The following is a 22,296-nucleotide window of genomic DNA, read 5'->3' as shown; positions in this document are numbered from 1 at the left end:
CATCTCTTACAAAACCCATTAAAAAAAAATTCAAAAATAGCGTACTCTCCCAAGCTAGAGACACAAGGTGATGAATAAAAGGTGTTCTTGAAATTTAGTTTTGACTAATAAGTGTTTTTGTTGCTAATGCAAAAGGGGGAGATTGTTGACATTACAGTCATGTTTTTTATTAGTGACACACACTTATTCAGATTATAAGTATCTACCAAGAATATTGTATAGTTAATAGAGTTAACCAAGCATTTAAGACTCTACCGAGTTGTATATTTTCTACCGAGTCCAAGTATTATTATGTTGGAAATAATCAATACTATATAGGTTACTGAGAGGGGACGGGTGAATGAGTAACCTCAAAAACTTTAAATCAATTCAATACTTGATCCATTCATCATTCATTCATCTAATCTACTATATGCATGAGAAAGATAAACATTTATAACACATGAACAACTTCCAAATAGAAAGTAAAACTGGGGTGGGGATGATACCCACAAAAATTCACTACTATAGTATGAAGTTAGCCTATTAGGGCTTACATTGATCACTTCTGATGATCTACCCTATTAAGAGCAATTTGGACTGCTAGATTCACCTTGTTAGAGGATTTACAAACATACAATGAAGTATGCACTCTGTTAGGAGATTTATATAGAGACTGTTAAATCTACCTTATTAAAGGATTTACAAAACTGATTCACCTATTAGGATGAAATAGTGGATCTACTTACAACTTGATTTTTTATTAGATCCTTGAAGTACAGATCACCTCTTGTGACTGATGAATCTTTACTGCTCCTTGTAGACCTTGTTGAATACTCTACTCTGTTGCTGATTCACTTTTATTCTTCTCAAAGCATTACATGTCCATTCCTTGAAAAACATATATATAAATTTCAAATGATATAATACATTACATATATACCATTCCAATAATTACAATTTCAAGGTCGACCAAGACACAAGTGAACAAAATATTACTGAGTCGGCCAAATAGTGGAAAACTTGAGTTCTTCAAGCTAATTTTGTAACCTTATGATACTCAGCATCCATTGCATTACTTAGCATTTTCATGCACTCAATGTAAGTAGAAGGTCAGTCCATACTAATCACACAACATAGCTTGGAACTCGGTAATCATTAGAGAATCAGTAGACATAGTGTCACTTGGTAAAAATTGAATCCTTCATTTACCTTGCTTTCACTCAGTAAACACTACACTTCTATCACTCAATAAATACTAGCTTCCATTACTCAAATTGATGACTCAGTAGACACTATGAAGCTCTATGAACATTGTAGGCTTGGTAGATACTGCTGGGCTACACACTCACTCAGTAGCTTCAGGAATGCTCGGTATGAACTGCTTAACTGATGAACCTACAAGGTAACCACTAAATGCTCGGTATATACTGTGGACTGAGTGATGAACTCAGTAATCATTCAGAATTGAATAAGTGTTGTCACTAATGAAAAATACAATAAAATGCCAATACATTATTTAGTTTGCACCAAGTAGTTTTTACCATAATGGTGATCAACAATGTAAACTGAGCTTCATAAGGTTTACCAAGTTCCTTAGTGCAAACTGAGTTGTGTAGCACTTATCAAGTTCATAGTTACAATGATGTGAATCTAATGTTGACCAAGCTACTTAGTGCTAACCAAGTGACTCAGTTTATAGTGAGCTCATAGTGATAGGATTCATTGAGCTATGTAGTATGAATCAAGTGATTTAGTTTATATTTTGAGTTTCACATTAGTCATAAAATCATCAGTGTAGATCAAGTTCAAACTACTTGAAGTGATTAGTATGGACCAAGATTCTATGTCTATTGAGTGCATGATGATGCTAAGCATTGAATATGGACATCGTGTATCAAAACCTCATCGAGCTAGTCTTTAGAACTTGAGTTCCTTTAGTTGGGCTGACTTTGTGCATTTTTTGTAAACTTGTATTGTAGCTAACTTTGTTGATTTGTAAATTAGATTGGTGTATATGTAATGTATTATATCACATCCAGTAGAATATATGGAAGTAAGATAACAAGAAAAGATAAGCATATGTGAAAAATAAAAGGCTATAAAAATATAACAAGTAGCAAAAATTTATCCATCACAGTAAGGTGATTATAACACTTAAAGGAATCTCATTCAACAAACCAAGTTGCAAATTAGAGATCAGCCACTATTTCATCCTAACAGGTGGATTAGTTAAACCCTTTCAAAAGGTAGACTTAACATTCTTTTGTAAATCTCTTTATTGAGTGCATACTTTATTGTATGATTGTAAATCCTTTTTCAAGATGGACCTAGGAGTCCTTGTTGCTCCTAACAGGGTAGATCATTAGAAGTGATCATTATAAGCCTTAATAGGCCAACTTTATACTATAGTACTAAAGCTTGTGGGTATCATCCCCACCCCAGTTTTACTTTCTATTTGGAAGCTTTTTGGGTCACCAAATTGTGTCAAAGTTTTATGAATGTTTTAATACTTTCAGTTATTCATGCATGGAATTAGATTAGAATACAAATGAAGGATTTATTGGTAATTAAGAATTAAGTTTTATTAGATACTAATTTAGCCCTCCCCTCTTAGTAACTTAGACTATCATATATATTTCCAACACTTAGGTACATCATAATGACACTCTAATATACCTTGCCTTAACTTTACACATACCAAATATCTTTTTAGCTTCCATTATACCAAAAACAATACCTCTATCTGTAAAACTATGTAACACTTAGAAAATTTTATATCTCTGACTATAGAATCTTTAGCAATATATATTCCCCTTACATCCTAAAATATATATTTCATAAATGAAAACCATAACTCATCTTACCTAGACATATTTCCAACATCAACTTCTCTCTCACTTCCTTCTCAAGGTGGCATTACATAGTCCATTCTCTCCTTTTTCTTTTGGATACTGGGACAACCTTGTTTCTTTACAAATATTTTTTGCATCATCTATCTTCAAAATTCTTTGAAATAGTATTGCCCCAGCACTATGTTGAAGAGGGATAAAATGTAGACACCTAAATCTGATTACATAATTTAAGGAATCTTGTTTAGTCATCTCCTATGAAATTATTGATTAAATATTTAATATTTAATTAATGTCATCCCATAGTTAATTTATTAATTTAATTGACTATAGTCCAATTGATAAATTCAATGACAACCAAAAGTCTAATTATCAATTAAATCCTTATTCTTCTAATAAATAAAATAAATGCATGATATGTATTTAATTTAATCCCAAATTCCCCTTTGATTAAATGTTTCTTTGTAATCAATTCGTCAACCTCTAATTAACACTTAACCCAATCCTAAATCCTTAGTTTTAACTCAACCCAGCCCATTCACCCATGCTAGTCCTATCTAATTAAATAATTAAGCTCATTTAATTACCCATCCCAATTTCATTCCTCTAACATGTCACTTTCTTCCTAATTCCCCCTTTAATCCAAGCCTAATCCTCACCCTAATCATTTGCAAAAATTTAATCATGGATTAAGAATTCCCAACCCACACCAAAGTCAAATCTCCTATCCCATCTCTTGCACCTCTCTTACACTCCCACCCACATGCATTAAATGCGTTTACAGAGACTTGCTGACTTCTTACACATCTATTACATTCCTCTTACACACTCCAACCCACTAATAACTCCTTTCCCCCCCCATTTTCCCTCCACTTTCTCATCTTCTCACATCCTCTTTCCTTGTGATAGTTGTCACAAGGCTATGGTTTTGAGAAAGCATAATCCATGTTGTTCTCTCTACTTACATCCTATCCCTTCCTCATCCTTCCTCCATCTTTGCATCCTGACCATCCATCTTCACATCTCTTTGCAAAAAAAAATTCATCAAATACACCCTTACAATGCTCATATTCACACCTATCTCACACTTCCATCTCCCATCCATTGAATGATTAAGGCACACTTGAGCACACATCTCCATCACTTGGATAATTCCTCTTCAACATGGAGCTACTTGGAGGAGTGGGGTTTTTATTCCTTTTTATTGTTTTTGGCTTCATCTTGGAGGTCTTCTCATAGGTTGTAACCTTTTTTATTTTCTTGAATGCTTTGTCTAACCTTGGTATTCCATTGGCAATAACAATCACAGGTAATTACTAATATAGTTTTACTTTGCATATTAAATTTTGTATATATGCTTTATGTATATGTCAAAGTGTTTAATTTTTTATCTTATATTATATGTTAGAAAATATATTTTCATCATAAATGTTGTTATTAAAAGTTATATGAATCATAAGAAAGCATAATATAATATTAGTCATACTAATTTTTTTTTCCAAACTCTTAAGCTTTGATCTAGTTGTTAGAGTGGGGTTGTCATTGCACCAAAAGGTTGATCTGTCAATGCCTAATACAACCACTCAACTTAAAGTACATATGAGGTGAATGATCCCTTGTCACAAATCCCAATTTAAGCACTAAATTTTTTTCCAACAATCTCTCCCTCGGCATTACTCGAGGGTCTAAGGATTCAAACTTGTTACCAAGCTCTGATACCACTTGTTAGAGTGGTGTTGTCATTACACCAAAAGACTAATCTATCAATGCCTGATAAAACCACTCAACTTATAGTACATAGGAGGTGATTAAGATTGTCACAAATCCCAAGGGGAGTGCTAAACAATTTCCAACACTAGTACCATCAAACTTTGTAATATTTTAACCAACAAAGAACTACATTGCTTGTACTTGACAAGAACTATGTTGCCCCACAGCTCTTGTTTTTATCATCCTGACATGATGTGTTGTCACTATTATATGAACTCATCAACTTGAAAAATATTATTCAAAAAACCTTGGGCTTCCATTATAGCTTCCACAAAGAACAATGATGGTATAGTAGGGACATTAAATATTCTTGTGAGAAGGCTAGAAAATAATGCAAAAGTACTTTGTTTATTTGGTTACAATATTTCATAATTTTTATTCAATGTTCCATGAATATTTTTCCCCATAATTTTTGAATCTATATATTCTCTTATTGTTTTGGATAAAGGGACACCTTGGGAGTATTGCAGATCTCAACAAGTGACACTTGCAACACTCAATTTCTAAAATATTTAGTACCTTTTCCAACTGAAGTATAATGTATAGGGTCATAAGTTTAAATAATAGTTCGACCTAGGATCATTTTTGAGATCACAAGGCTTCATTCCCATGTTGAAATACCAATTTTTAATTTAAATGATACATCCATTAAAAAAAATGTTGAGTGGAAATTTGTAAATATCTAATGTGCACTTTGGGGTTTTCTTCTGTAACTGTTGCCATTTCCTTTTGAAGAAGAGATACCTTTCTCAAGATTTTTTTTTACATGGTATCTATGATGTTAAGAAATTATAATATTTGAAAAAATAATAATTTGAGTTATCTTTCACAATTATTTTGAATGAGATTGGATACATATTTATTGAGAAATCTTAGTTTTTTTGGCAATCTTTAGAGCCAACCTTTTTAATTTTAGGGAAACCTTATTAATCCTCCTCCTTGTCTCCTCCATGGAGTGTCATATGTACAAAGATTTTTCTAATAAGATATAGAAAAAACAAAGATCTCATCTTGAGATTTCAAAGAAACCAAAAGAAGAAAGAACACAATCAGGCAATGTTAGAGCTTGCATCTTCCCTAAGCTACTATGAGTTTGATGACATCAAATGCACTCAATCCTATCTTTATCATACTTAGCTTTAAGAACTTGGAAGGATAAATAGGACCCCTTTTCCCCTATTAGAATGATTTTGAATGAATTAGAGGGGGTAGGGGGAGATGAATTAGTTATCCATAGGTCCAGATGTACCTGTTAGACTTTTGAGCTCTTCAAACAACTTGGATTTGATCATTAAGTAGTTCATTCTTTATAGTAACATAGCACTTAGTAATGTAAAGTTGTAGTCCACTATCCCAAAAATAATTATTATGGAATGTAAAACATAAAATAGTAAAAAAATCTCAAATAACATCCACACAATTATAACATAAAGATTTAACATGGAAATCCAATTTAGAAAAAACCACTTGTAACATGGTACTAAACTTTCACTCTTTTGAACTAATCTTTCTTAGGAGACAACCATGCTAAATGTTACAATACACACTATTAGGTATGACCCTATTAAAGGATTTAATCACCCTCTTAGGAGTGGCCTTGTTAGAGGAGTTAAAAATATTCAATCAGAATGTTTCCTTGATGAAAGGATTTACAAACGACTATTACATCAACCTTGATTAAATGATTTCAACTAATACAATGGTTAGAAAGTAATAGTAGGTTTGCCTAATAAATACAACTCACTTTACAAATGTAGATCACAATGTAGTTCATCTACTAACTCATTGATATGACTCCATTCATGTCTACATCACTATCTCTGATCTACTTGGAAAATCCTTCAAGAAATCACTCTTCACTTCTTAGCCTTTTTCTCAAGTCTACCAATCAACAAAATCATAAACTTCTAACATCTCTTTGGTTAATTCTTATGCCTCCTTAAATAGGTAGCTTTGATCTTTTGTCTCTTAAACACCACTATTGATCTAAGGTTTAGGCTAGATTCATCAAATCCTTCAATCATTATGTTTCCTCCTTCTCATTCTAGAAACTTCTCAAAACTTCTCTATGAATCTATGCCTAGAAATGCTTGAGCTCATCAATCATTATCTTCAACAGACTTCACATATTTCAAGAATTCAAACTATTTTGGCTAGGAATCTCAATTCCTTCACAAAATAATAAATACTAACTTGGCCAAAACTAAGTTCATTAGTCTCAGTCATTACTAGATAACTTCATCATCACTAATTGTCTCACTTAGCTTATACTTACTTCACTCGGTCCAAATGTTTTGATACGCTACCTTTTCTAGTGCTCAGTTGACACTATATTTTCTTTACTGCTGTTTTGATATGCTACCTTTTCTAGTGCTCAGTTGACACTATATTTTCTTTACTTCTATTGTTCACTTGGTCAACACTAGCACAACATGACTTGAACTATGAATTCCTTAATCTTCTACTTTGAAGCTAAGTTTAACTTATGTATTTGGTCCTTTATTGATCATTTGTTATAGGCTTAAACACACCTATATTTTGCACTTGGTATTATGATTAAACAACACATTTTAGTTTCAAATTCAAACTAATCAAGTTACCTTTGTTGTTTCCTAATAACTCAACCTTTCCACTAAGTCTTCTTGTTATCTCTTCTTTTCAAATCATATTCATCAATCATCTTGATATGGCACTCTATTCAACCAAAAAAGTGTCTCACCAATAAGGTTTGACATTAATGACAACATAACAATTGTTCCAATTGTAGTTTTAAACAATTCCCTAGGTTGATCCATTTATTTCTAGCCTTGCAAATCCTCCTATCCTAAATCTTCTTTTTTGGAAATACAATAGGAAAGTAGGCAGGGTGGTTTGGGGGGTGGGGGGGTTGGGGGTTGGGTGGTGAATCAACTCTTAAAACTTTCAACCTCAAGAACATTCACCATACATCAATCTCTCAATTTATGCATATATACTAAAATACCAAATTTCTTTCCTTTGTTCTCTTTTAATTGGTTTTTCAATGTATCTCAATTCACAACTCCTTAGTCACAATGAAGGCTCTATTTGTGCATACAAACCTTCTCTATTTTCTCCTTCGACAGACATAAAAACTTTAGGGTTTGTCCTTCTTAAGAAGACCTAGGTGACTTAGGGTTAGCTATGAATCAATGATTTTAATTCATCCATCTAGCTACTTAACTTGTCCCTTTTTCTGATTGGATGCATGCATTACATAGGGATTGACAATAAAGATTTTTTATTATCATCTAAGATCACAAAAAATCCCTTAAGTCATCTCCAAAATGGTTTACATTGAATTTTGAGTCATCACAAACAACTATGTCAAAACTATATAACTCAACATCTAAAGTCCCTAATACTCAACATCAACTACAAATTCAATGTTGTAACTTAGCCTCTAATTGACTCAACATCCATTGATCACTTGACATCTAAATAACTCAGTGCATACAATCTTCTTGACACTTGAGTTACTTGGCACTTGACTCAATTGGCATATACTATTTCTCAACACTTGAGTGACTCAACATGTATTGTTTGACATGTCATGCTCGACATGAACTAAGTACATAAATTAGAAATGACTAAAGTGAATAGACACTCATTTTTCAAAACCAATCTGAGGTTAACAATCTCCCTCTTTGACATGAGGGACAAAAACACTTGGTCATGCATGAATGATCTTCACTTTCAAGAATAACTCATGTATTCAATAGCTCTATTCAGCTTATATACAAATTTTCAAAACTTCAAAATTTTTGCAAAAACATGACTCATTAATTATACCTCAAAATTCAATAACTCCACTTGAGTTGATTATGTTGTTCTATATCTGAACCAAAATTATTCCTCCTCTTGTGTAGATGTGCATAAGTTGATTGGTGTACTTTGTTAAGTTTTTTTCATAAAAAATAGTAGCTCCCCCAAAAAATTATCTCCTCTAGTATCTCCCCCATACTTATTTCTCCCCCTTTTTGAAACTTATGTCAAAGGGTTATACACTTATAGTGTGTTTCTCCAAAAATGTTTTATGGATCTCAAGTATAATCTTCAAAGCAACATCCCAATTGTCACAAGCTACCTCCAATGATTTGATTTAGGTGGCCAACTCAGTAGCAAGGTGTACTAAGCCTTCATGAGTAGAAAGATGTGGATCTTTCTTCATGAGTTTTTTATCAAAGGCTAGTTCCTTGTGCAATATCTCCATATGTGGAGTTAGGATAGACTAGATGCTGATCAATTTAGCCTTTATGTTTGCCTCATCTGTATGCAGCACTGATTACTAACTCTGGGAGTTCAAGAGATGCCTAAAATGTTTTTCACATTAGGCTAGAGACATTGGTAGAGTTTTTTTAGATGACTACATATGACTCTCCAAACTTAGTATGTGGCTCCTAATTTCCTACGTGAAGAGTATTTGATTGCACAATTTGGTGTACAAAGAGAAAATGTTCTCTAGTACCTTCTTCACATGGCCAATTTTGGTTGCTAACTCAACCTATGATAATTCAATAGAACTTGATATCTTTTCATTGACCTTATTATAAAAATTTATTTCAGACCATTCAAGTAATTTCACATTTCAATCTAGGTCTACGTCATTTACCTTCTCAACTGGGCTAGTTGACTACTCTATGATCAGCTTGTTCACTTCTAGTGCTGGTAGGCTAAATGCATAAAGAAAAATTTCCTTGATATCTAACAAGGCTTTCTTGTGCCTATTCTCCTATCTAAGTAATTCTTGGTTTTCTTCTTTGCAAGAGCATCTGATAGTATGCTCATCTAATCAATAGTGATAGTTGCAAAATCAAACTTGGGAAACTCAATCACTTCATCCAAGTTCACATAAATAAATGATGTAACTTCATCTACCTTGAATGAGCTTGGACTCAGCCTTGATGACCATAGTGGTATAGCTTCTATACTCAGCTTATGAAGAGCTTGACTAGGAGGAGTACTAGTTCATGGAAAAGTCACAAGTGTTTGTATTGCTAGTTTCTCCTTAGGCTTTGTAGTCAAATGTGACTCTCCAATCCTATCCTTGGCTAGCTCTACTTGCTCGGTTGCACCTTGTGCTTCTATTGTAGGTGCTAGAGTATCTACCTGACTTGTTGGAACTGATGTATTTTTTGCTTCTATACCAACTTCTGTTACTGACACAATGTGTACCAATTCACTAATATGGATCATGGATGGCTCTTTCCTTTGATACACTACAAGGGATAATGTAGGTTGGATCAAGGTGAATTGAGGAGGGGTTGTAGATGTCTCTTGTGTCTGAACATTCTCCCTTGTAGATGCCTTGTTTTCCTTCTTAATCTCATGAATTATTACCATTATAGGATTTTCATAAAGTTTGGCCTAGGTAGTGAATTCTTCTAGTATATTCTTCAAGTATTCCTCTATAAGGGGGTTGATGTTCTAAGTGATAGCATCAGAAACATCCTTAATATTTATAGTATTAGTATCTATATTTAACTTGTGTTGAGGATTGGTACTTGAGATTAGTGTATCTTATACACTCTATTCTCTCTATTGCTCATCCTTAGCTATAGCTTGTGTATCTTCATGTGTCGTAGTGCCTTCCTCATGTGCAACTATCTCAGTATCAACTTTAGTAACCTTAGTTACTTATTTTTGTTCATCTTTTTCCTCATCTACCTCACTAGTGTTGACATATCAGTCAAGTTTGTTATTAGTGATACACACTTATTCAAATTTTGTATGGCTACTAAGCTCATTAAATAGTCTACATTATTTTCCATTTCAATAGCCACTGAGCTCTATAGTTTTTATTGAATTTTCTAGAAAAATTCCAATAGCTACCAAGCATTTAAGTGGTTACCAAGTATATTTAGTTAGTGTGAAGCCCAATAGTTCAAACTAAGCAGATCCAATCTAGCAGTTCAACCTAAGAATTTTAGTAGTTATCGAGCATTGTAGTTTCTATCAAGTTCACAATTCATGTAATGTGAAGTTAGTGTAAACTGAGCTTATGTGTTTGCCGAGTGATTCAAAATATGCCAAGTTACACAGTATCTACTAAGTCACCAATGTAGACCAAGTTCAAGACTACTATGAAGTGATCAGTATGGACTGAGCTTCTATGTCTACTAATTTCATGACAATGCCAAGCAATGATAGTGGGAGTCAAGTATCAGAACTTCACCAAGACAGTCTTTAGAACTTGAGTGTCTTCATTTGGCCCAACTTTGTGATATATGTGTTAACCTATATGATGGCCAACTTTTAACTATCTAATTTGGATTGGTATATATATGTAATGTATTGTATCACATCCATATGTAAGATAATGAGCATGTGAAAATATGAATGTGAATAGTTGAAGCTAAGCAATAGGTAAAGAGTGAATTGTGAAGGCCATATTAATAGAGGAGTAGCAGAGACATATTCATCATAGAAAGGTGATTAGTACAATCAAGGAATCTCTATCAGCAATCCAGTTGTAAGTTAGAGATCTACTATTTCATTCTAACAGGTGAACTAGTAAAAATCCTTTCACAAGGTAGACTTAACAATCTTTCTTAAATCTCTTAATAGAGTACATACTTCATTGTGTTTTTGTAAAACCTCTAACAAGGTGGACCTAGTAGCCCTAATTGCTCCTTATAGGGTAGATCATCAAAAGTGATCAATGTAAGCCTTAATAGGCCAACTTTATGTCTTAGTATTGAATTTTTGTGGGTATCATCCCCACCCCAGTTTTACTTTCTATTTGGAAAGCTTTTGGGTCACCAAATCATTGTGTTCAAGTGTTATGAATTTTTTATGTTTCTAGTTTGTCATGCATGCAATTAGATCAAATATGATGAACTAAATGGTAACTGGATTACTGCAATTAAGATCTATAATTAATAATAATAAAATTTGGTTACTGACTCACTTGTCCCCTCTCAGTAACCTAGCATAGGCTTAAATATTTTCAACAAATAGGTGTCTTCTCTATTGCCTTGGGTGTTGTCAAACTATATAGCAATTTCCAAATATAAGTGGTCTTCTGTACAACGCCCTCAATATCATTTTGTAGAATGCTAAATGCTTTGTATTTTAGTGCAAATTTCTCTGCATGCTTCTTTATTTCCTTTTTCATTGTTACCCTATCTAATTCTATCATTACTTGGGAAAGCATAGTCTCTCTAATTTGTCTTTCTGTTGTGAGACTATATTGCCATTTTTTCTCAACTCTATCATATAGATCTTTTGATAATGAGTTGGAAATCTCAGTTGGAGTCTACTTGAATGTTTCCATCATGACATATATCAACTCCTTTACTTGGTTTATCTCAAAATTTTCAAGTTTAAACAAATGAATGTGTGAGACCAGATAAATCAAGATTATTCCTTATATTTTCACACATATTGTCTAGATCTAAGGAGGCACTATGACTTACCACTTTAAATTCTTTGTTATCATTAGACTTTATCCTCTATTCATTAGATTTGGCTAGAGTTATATACTTTCTCCTCGGTCTCTTCTCAGACTCTTCTTCTTTGGTAGCTGATCTGGCCCTTCTTTTCTTTTTCCTTTACTTCTTCTTGAGTCTTCTTAGTAGTAGCTCTTGTGCTAGTTTGAGTAGCTTGAACTATAGGCTTAGGTTTTACAACCTTTCTCGGTTTGCTAATTTCTGGGTTTTTTTCTTTCCTCTTCTTTATTTAAGGTGATTCACTTGCTTCTTCTCCCTCGACACCTTCTTCAATTTACACCTTTTTTTATTGGTCTTCCCCTTGACCTTGGGTTAAGGCTAGTAGTGTTTGAATGGGAATATCTTCTTCTTCTTCATCATCTTCTTCTTTATCATCATCTACTTCTTCACCAAATTTCTCCTTAAGCTTCTTGACAATCTTATTCTTATTTATCATGACTAAGGTAGTCTTTAAATCCACTGTGATCTTAGATTTTTCCACATCATAGTTCCCAAAGGAACTATCCTTAGCATCTACATATTCTACAAGTAATATTGTGATTGCTCATAGCCTGGTGGCCTTATCCACCTTACCCTTGGAACTGTAGCTTGAACATATGTAAAATCAATGTCAACTAGAAAGAAAACATCATTGAGATATTTCTCAACTAGTGAAACTTGTATCCTCAGTCTTTTCTTCATTGAATTCTTGAAATCTTCAAAGTAGCTAGTCATTACCAAATCAAAATTCTTTCTAAGTTTCTCAATAAGTTCACCTATTTGTACTACAATAGATCTATTTGTTTTCCATCCAACTTTACCAAAAGTAGGGAATGTATTATGTACATAAAAGAACATACATACAAGAATTGATCCAAATTTACATTGTGCACTCTTGGTCTTCCTTATTATTCCCAAATTTCCTATCAATTGGTGCAACTACAACTTGTCAAGGTCATAAGTATGTTCCTTCTTAACTATTTTATAGCCCATGTAAATAGAAATACATGGTAAAATGTTGAGCTTGCTAGACTGATAAAATTTATGTTCTATAAACCCCACTTGAAAATAAATTAGGGAATCTAAGATAATATCAATTGTTATACATTATTTGGTCCGCATAGCCCTTGTATTCTTCTTAATAGCTTCCTTAGCTTTGATCCTCATAGTTTTAGGTCAGTCTAGGGTTGGATACCATATCACTTTGTTTATAATATTCTTAGTTATTTTCACTGGTCTATTATCCAACCATATAGAATTATTAGGAATTCTACTTAGAACTATCCTTATCCATTCAATTTTGAAAATGTTGGGGAAGTCTAAGGCACAGGTTAACCCTTTTGTTTCTACAAATTTGAATTCATCTCTCAATGCTCCATTTTCACAAAATTTCCCATAGGTTTCCCTAATCTCCATGTCACCTATGCTACCCACCTTGCATGTATAGCAACATCTCATACTCTAAATCACCAAAAATGGAGGTGTTATCATCAATAACACACCAGATGGATCTTTTTATAAGAAATATTAGGAATGGCTCTAAAGTTTGGTTGTTTACGTTATTTCTTATTAATTGTACATTCAAAACTTCTTTTCCCTCTTTAAACTTTATTTTTGAAGAACTAGACACCATTATGAAAACCTAGGGTTTGCAAAAATTCAAACTACATAGCTTGACACACGATAAATATACCTTTGCAAATATGTTGAGATGATGTTGAGGAAATATTGAATCCTATTTGCAAACATTGGAATGATCTCTTCATATTTTCTTTTTCTTTGTGTGCTTCTCTTCAAATTTGAATGATGTCAAATGAGTAGAAATTGATCACAAAGACCTTAAAGCCTTGCATTTAATGTTATGTTCTTACATAGTTGTATGCTCAACTTCAATAGAAATTTCAACTCACTTAGCTTCCATGAAGTTCCCTTTATGCTCAAAAACTACTACAAGCTCATTCCACTATCACCTAATGATAGCTTAGCATCAACTAATATTTCACTTAGCAGCTAAAGTGAAACTTTTCATGCTCAACAATAACATGACAATTATAATAACTTAAATATTTCTTCTAGGTTATAACCAAGACTTTGCATCTTACTTCATGCATATATAATCTTTTCAAAATTAAATCCTTGGAAGTAATGTATAGAATGCCTTTTAAATATTAGTCTCAACATACCTCTTAATTGCTTAATTGGAAGTGATGTGATCACTTGACCCATTGGGTGAAGTGACCATATCTGAGCTTGATGTTTTGTAATCTTCCTTTCTCTCCCATGTCTTATTCATTTCATCTCTAACATTCTCAGCATCTACCTTTCCTTTGCCTTTACTAAACTCACTGCTAGGTGTCTTTGACCTTGTTGGATAATTCCTAGTTAGCAACCAGTCTTCAAATAGCTATAACATGTTTTTTTGACTTAACCATGTTTTGTAGTCATTTCTAAAATGTGTTCTTATGCAATTTTCAGTAACCTTTTCATACTCTTGACAATAGTGAGAACTATACCTAGTATTATAATCCCTATTATAAGTGTTCCCATTGTGCTTTACCTTTGTCTACTTTTTTGATGACAATTGAGACTTAGATCTATACTTGTATGCTCTATGTCCATACTTCTTATAGTTATACTAGTATCCTTCAAATCTTTGTGTGCTTATGGTCTTAGTTTTGCATTCATGCACTTGATGCCCTTGTTTTTTGCATTTGTGGTAGTAACCCATGAAATTTTGTTTAGGATTCTAATTTGCAATAGTTCTCCTAAAAATATTAGCAATATGACCTATCTTACCTCAATTATGAAAAGTAGGTTTGATGTTCTTTCCTTTGCTACTTCTTTCTTCGCCACTTTTAGATTATTCTCCTTCTTTAGTACTTGTGTAACCCAATCCATAAGTATCACTATTGGATCTAGGAGATCTCATTAGTTTCTCAAAGTACTTGATAGCTTCACTAGGTTTATTGAAACTTTTATTAAACTCTTTTTCTCTTTTCAAATCCTTTCTTAGTTGTTCATTCTACAACTTCAGTGTTGAGATCTCAATATCCCTCACATTCAGTTCATGATTTGCAGTCATCATTTGACTCAATATTTTCAATTGCATGTTAGCAATCCTATTTAATTTTGATGTGTTCTCTTCTAGTCTATTAGTCAAAATCCTTTTATCATCTTCAACCATGAATATTTCCTCTTCAACATTCTTTTTTTGTTCAGTGAATTCACATAGAAATACTTATTGGACTTCTTGTTCTCTCTTAAGATTTCTAACCTCTTTAGTTAGGGTTCCATTCTTTTCCATTAGATTTTTAATTGGTGCATGCAATTCATTTGTGTTTCCATCTACAAACAATTTAGTAATGTCAATCTCTTGATAATGTGCATCATTTTCTTCAATAGCTATTTCATTCCTTCTTTTCAATGATTTCTTTAACTCATCTCTTTCTTCATTCAGCTGATGTAGGGAAAGTTGTTTATCAATCTTCTAGTTCTCAATGGTCTCTTCCAACTTCAAGCTTTGATATCCAATATCTTTCCTCAAATCTATAAAATTTTTCTTTCAGAGAACTATGCTTTGATACTAATTGTTGGAAATATAGTAGGAAAGTAAACTCTAGGAGGGAGGGGGTGTGTGAATCAACTCTTAAAACTTTAAACCTCAAAAAAATTCACCACACATCCATCTCACAATTTATGCATATAAACTAAAATACAAAATTAAGCATATACATCCATATTATGAAAGTAAACACATTCAATCACACATATGACACAAGATATTTGGTTACTCAGAAACCCTCCAAGGAGAAAATAAATCTGGGGTAGGGTTGACACCCACAAATCTTCACTACTATAGTAATAAAGTGTATCCAATGAAGGTTACAATGTGTTGATCATGAAACATGATCTACCTTGTTAAAGGCTTACAAATATTGTTAGGTCTCACCCTAGTAAATTAGTTCTACACCCCATTAGAAGTGTGCTTGATTAAAGGAATTTAACTTACAATAAATTAAGCACCTTGTCAAAGGATTTACAATAGCCTATTAAGGCTACCCTATTAAGATATTTAACTGATTCAACTATTAGAATGTCTCAAGAATGATACTTTAGTTAGCACTATGTTGCTTGGTGATATATCACCTCTTTCCTAATATGTATTTGATCCTTTTTGATCAAGTGTGTCACTATTGTCTTCTAATTCCTTTCCTCTATTCTCCTCTCATTGATTCTGTAATGTATCTCAATTCACAACTCCTTAGTCACCATGAAGGCTCTGTCTATGCATGCAAACCTTATCTATTTTCTCATTCCACACAAATAAAAAGTTTAGGGTTTGTCCTCCTTAAGAATACCTAGGTGACTTACGGTTAGGTATGAATCAATGATTGTAATTCATCCATCCACCCACTTTATTCTTCCATTTTTCTAATTAGATGCATGTACTACATGGGGATTCATAATAAAGATTCATTCTCATCATCTAAGATCACAAAAATAATCCTTAAGTCAGCCCCAAAATGGTTTACATATAATATTTTTCCATTACAAACAACTATGTCAAAATTGTATAACTCAACATCTCAAGTCCCTAACGCTCGACATCAAATATAACTTCAATGTTGCAACTTGGCCTATGAATGACTTGACATCCATTGATCTCTTTGCATTTGAATAACTTGGCACATACAATCTACTCGGCACTTGAGTGACTCAACACTTACTAGTTACTCGACACTTGACTCAGTCAACATATATTTTTGTTCAACACTTGACTAACTTGGAATGCATTATTTGACATGTTATGCTCAGAATGAATTACTTTTTTGGCATGAAATAAGTTCATGACTTATAAATGACTAAAGTTAATAGACACTCATTTGTCAAAACCAATCTGAGATTAACATTCTTGATTCCATGCCTAGAATTAAAGAGAACATCAAGAAAACTAAACATACATGATTATTCTAAATATTAATCTTAAAATCCTATCAAGAATTATAAATCTCAACCTCCTCTTTCCTAGAATCTTTGGCCCCCTATTTTGCAACTATTTGAAATATCAACTTAAAAAATTTCAAATTCTTATTCCACCTATTGATAGTCACCTCATGCTTAAAAATGTATTTGTTTTACTAGTTGAATAACATTAACTCTAGCTATGATATCTTCATCACTAAAAGAGAATAGTTGATGGAAAAGCCACCCTTAGGTCTAGGGGGAGTTGAGATTTATCAATGGGAGAGATACATGCAATGAGAAGATGATGGTCTAATAATGAAAATATCTTGATTTGAATGTTGTTGGGTATCCACTCCATAATAGAGGTATCCCTATTCAAATAGAACCTTTCCAACCTGCAATAAAATCCTTTGTCTCCTCCTTGATAATTAGATCAAGTAAACTAAATCCCTTAATGCTAACCTTTGGTACCAACTAAAGAGTACAATAGTTTAAGTTTACAGGTCAACTTGTTTCAAAATAATTCTTCATTTCTCCTCCACTCAAACCTAGCATCATTGACCTTATCTAATGGCATTTGAATCATATTTAAATCCCCCACATAGATCTAAGGTACCTTTTTGAGGTCATAAATCTACACCCAAAATTAATCCTCTCATTACAATCATTGGGTACATAAATTGTATACATCACAAAAACAAAATGATTGTAGTTGAATCAAATCCGAAGTCTCTAGTGATGAGGATAGGTGCCCTGCTTAGTGACAAAAATCTTCCATCTTGTGCCAACTACTATAGATATTCCTCCCTTTTCTTTTTGGTAGTAAGTAGAGAAGGATATTTCTTTTTTCTAGAGGTATTTAAGGGAGATATCAAGAGTAAATCTAGTAGCTTTAGCTAAAGGATTTGAGAACTACAAATTCACAAAACAAAAAGAATACATGCATGCAAGAACGTGTCATAGAGAATGAAAAGAAAAGAAGAGGCAAAGGTTTTGATCTTAAAATATATAAATTGTATTATCAGAATGAGAAGAATATTATATAATTACAAAATATCAATCCTTATAGAAGGAGATCAAAAACCTAAAAGGGAAAACCTTAGAGGTAAATGATATTTAATAATTACTAATTAGTTATTAAATGGAAGTGAAAAGTGCATAAAATAAAATCCTTATAAGGGAGTAAAGGTAATTCAATAAATTAAATTAAATTAATGCTTTACTCTAACACCCATTTAAGATGAGCAATAATACAGCTACAGATAATGTAGAAAGAGAAAGGAAACTACAATGAAATGTAAAAAGAAAACTTGGGTCCCAGAAACAAAGCTTGATGAGGTACCTAATCATAAGAAAATCTCTATGTAATAGAAAAATAAAGAAATCCTAGTGGGAAAAACCCTGCTCCAAAAAGAGATAGTGAGAAAAGAAGGAAGGAATGACTCATCACTAAGACCCCCCAAGGAAAACTTCCTTCACTCCAAGCATAAAACATAGTTGAAGATACCACAAGGATGAAAAATGTTTAGTGAAGATGTCTACAACCTTCTCAATAATGGGAATGTACTCCAAGCTCAAAGCACCATCCTAAATTAGATGCTTAATGAATTTCATGTGAAGCTCAATGTGCTTGGTCTATTAATGCTCAATTGGGTTGTGGGAAATATGTATAGCACTCTGATTGTTACACCATAGAAAGGTGAGACTATAAGGAGGAAATGAAAACTTAGTCATCAACTGTTAAAGCTTAAAAACCTCTTGACTAGCTAGCACAACTACCCTATACTCTACCTTTGTAGATGATAATATATGAGCATGATACTTTTATCAAGACCATGTGATGGGACTAGAACCAAGACAAAAGAAAATTCTAGAAGTAGACTTGTGATCATCAATATCACCAATGCAATTTGAGTCAATGTAACTAACAATGTGAGGATCCCCTGATGTATGGTAAATGTCATCTAATGTCGTACCACAAATGTATCTCTAAATACATTTTGAATCTTTCCAATGACTCTCATGTGGATCATGTGAGAATCAAGAGATAAGTCCAACTATAAAGGAATATAAGGATGAGTGTGTGTTAGGTACAAAAAGCTACCCATGAGTCATTTGTATAAAGTGGAATTCACTGTAGGAATAGAGCATGAGGTAGATAAAAAAATCAAAATGAAAAGGTGAGGAATTAGACTTGTAATCAAGCATCTTGAATCTCTGAAGCATATCAAGAGCATACTTCTACTAGAGTATAGCTATTGCATTTGAAGAATGAACAACTTTTAGGCCCAAAAAATTGTGCAGAAGTCCAAGGTCTGTCATCTCAAACTACTCTCTCAACGCTTGTTGTACACTTTATATCATGGAGGATGAGCTACCTATAATGATGTGATCATCTACATAAAGTATAAGTACCAATAAGTCAGCCCCATGATGTTGAATTTAAATTGTAGGATTTAAATGACATCGAGTGAACTGTGAAGCAAGTAAGAAGGACTCCATCTTCACACACCAAGTTTGAGGGGCCTGTTTGATAGCATATAAAGACCTCTGAATACTGCATACTAATGAAGATTCCTACACAAAACCATGAGGTTTCTCCATATAGATCCCCTCATGAAGGTCTCCATCCAAAAAGGCACCCTTTACATCCATTTGAAAAATTGTCCATCCCTATGAAGTAGCAAGAAAGAGTACAAGGAAAATAGAATTCATCTTGGGAATAGGGTAAAAAGTCTCAAAGTAATAAATACCCTCAACCTATGAAAAACCCTTTGCAACAAGACATGTCTTATACCTATTAATAGAGAAAAATATTGATCTAAGATTGGTTTTGACAATTGAGTGTCAACACACTTAAGTCATTTACTTAGTTCATGCCAAACTAGTAAGGCATGTTGAGTATAATATGTAAATACAAGACCATGCCAAGTTGCAATGAGTTCCAAGTAGATAGACCATGCTAAGTGATTCAAGTGTCGAGTGAATAGCAGATGTCGAGTAGTTAATGTATCGAGCTAGAAGAAAAATTACAGTGTATGTTGAGCATCGATAACTATATATGTTAAGTAACATAGATTGGACATATTTGTTTGTTATGGCACAAACGAATATGTAAACCATTTTTTAGCTGACATAAGGATAGATTTTGATTCTTTAGAGATAAGGACAAATCTACATGCAAATTCCATATGCAATTATATGTAACCAATCAGAAAAAGGGAAGGTTTAAGCAACAAAATGGATGAATCTCAGCCATACATTCATACCTAACCATAAGCCACCTCAGTCTTCTTCAGGAGGAAAAAGCCCAAAACTTTTTAATGAGAGAGAAGAGAGTTGAGAGCATTGTGAAGGGGTGAATGATCAAATTGAAGGTGTGAACAAGATAGTTTGTGGAGCATTCAAGGTGACTTAGCAGTGAGAGTGAATTGTAGAATTAGTTAAGTGAAGAATAAATGATAGAGGATACAACATAGTTGCATCAGATCATGAAAGGATTCATTATAGATTGGATAGAGGTGATTTTTTATTAGGAAGGTAAGTGTCAACCACAATATCTATGTTGATACATGTTGACAGGTGATTTAAGTTAAATCTACTAAGCAGAGTGGTCCTAAAAGGCCTTATTAAATCCTTTAATAGGGTGACATTCCAAGTGAGTGATCAAAAGTCCTTTAACCAAGCATACTTTTAACATGGTGTTGAAATCTTCTAAAAAGGTGGGACTTAACAATCTTTGTAAGCCTTTAATAGGGTAGGCCCTTCATAGGGTAGATCATGTTTCATTGTCAAACCATTGTAACCTTAATTGTTGTAGTATTGAAGATTTTTGGCTATCATCCCCACCCCAATTTTACCTTCTCATTTGGAGGGTTTTTGAGTAATCATATCTAGTGTCAACTATGTGTGTTTAATTATTTACATGTTTTAGATGCATTTACTTTACATGTTCTTTATGTATGTTAATGCATGTGATGAAAGTTTTATGGGTCCAAGTTTAAACTCTTGATTCAACCCCACCCCAGCGTCCCCAGTAGTTTACTTTTCCCACTTGTATTTCCAACAATTGGTATCAGAGCCAAGTTCTTAGAAGTAGAAGCTTTGCAACTTAGAGGAAAGATCTTGAAATGGAAGTCTACAAATTGGGAAAATCATTAAGAACTAGGAGATCAAGGTACATCTTATACTACATCAACTAAATGAAGCCAAAGATGCCTTGAAGAGTTCCTTTAAGAGAAGGAAAGGGATTGCTATGACAAAGAATGACACATAATACAGAGAGATTGAAACTACAAAGTTATTTGTAGATGGTAACTCTAGTGAATTTGATGCAAAAATTGTAAATCTAATGGAAAAGAATAGAGCACAAGCTAAAGAAATCAGAAATCTCAAGTTGAAGCAAGAATCACAAGCTATACTACTATGTGAGGTGATCGAACAAAGCCATAGAAGACAAGGCTATGATTGAAGAAGACAAAATAATGCTAGTAAATAGATTGGAAGAGATGTCAATACAGCTATCCAAGATCTCAAACATGCAATTAGATACCATGAGCCAAATGATGAATGATGATCATGAGTTAAATATGAAGGACATTGAGATAACTACATTGAAGTTGCAGAATGAACAACTATAGAATGACCTAAAAAGAGAAAAGGATTTGCTAAAACTCTCAACAAGCCAAATGAAGCCATCAAGTTGTTTGAGAAACTATTGAGGTCCCCTAGATCCAAAAAAGATACATCAGCATTGGGCTATAAAAGTATTGAAGAAGGAGAGTCATCCAAAGCTGCTAAAGAAAGGAACAAAGGTAAGAATTCCAAACCTACTTGTCATAATTGTGGAAAGAAAGGACATAATGCTAATTTTTGTAGGAGAAATAATACAAATCAGAATGTTAAGCCTAAGAACATGGGCCATTGTCATAATTGTAATAAACAAGGTCATCAAGCACATGAATGTAGAACCAGAACCACGCATGCACCAAAATTTGAAGGATATTGCTATAAATGTCAAAAGTATGGACATAAATCCTTTAAATAGAGATCCAAGTCCACATGGTCATTTGATGAAGACATGAACCACAATTAGAATGAATACAACAGGGAAAAAGGGGAATACTATTATCAATAAAATATTTTACAACATCCAATACATGTAAATAGAACCAAATACATGCCTTATGGGCTTACAATTGTTAGATCCTAGAGAAAAATCCTCCTCACAGTACCTTCTCTCAAATTCCACCAAGAACTGCCTTTACAATGCTAGAAATGTT

This window comes from Cupressus sempervirens, chromosome 6 (genome assembly GCF_028749045.1).
Source record: "Cupressus sempervirens isolate cs-2001-9-10 chromosome 6, ASM2874904v1, whole genome shotgun sequence".
NCBI lineage: Eukaryota > Viridiplantae > Streptophyta > Pinopsida > Cupressales > Cupressaceae > Cupressus > Cupressus sempervirens.
Note: the sequence above shows the minus strand (reverse complement) of the source record.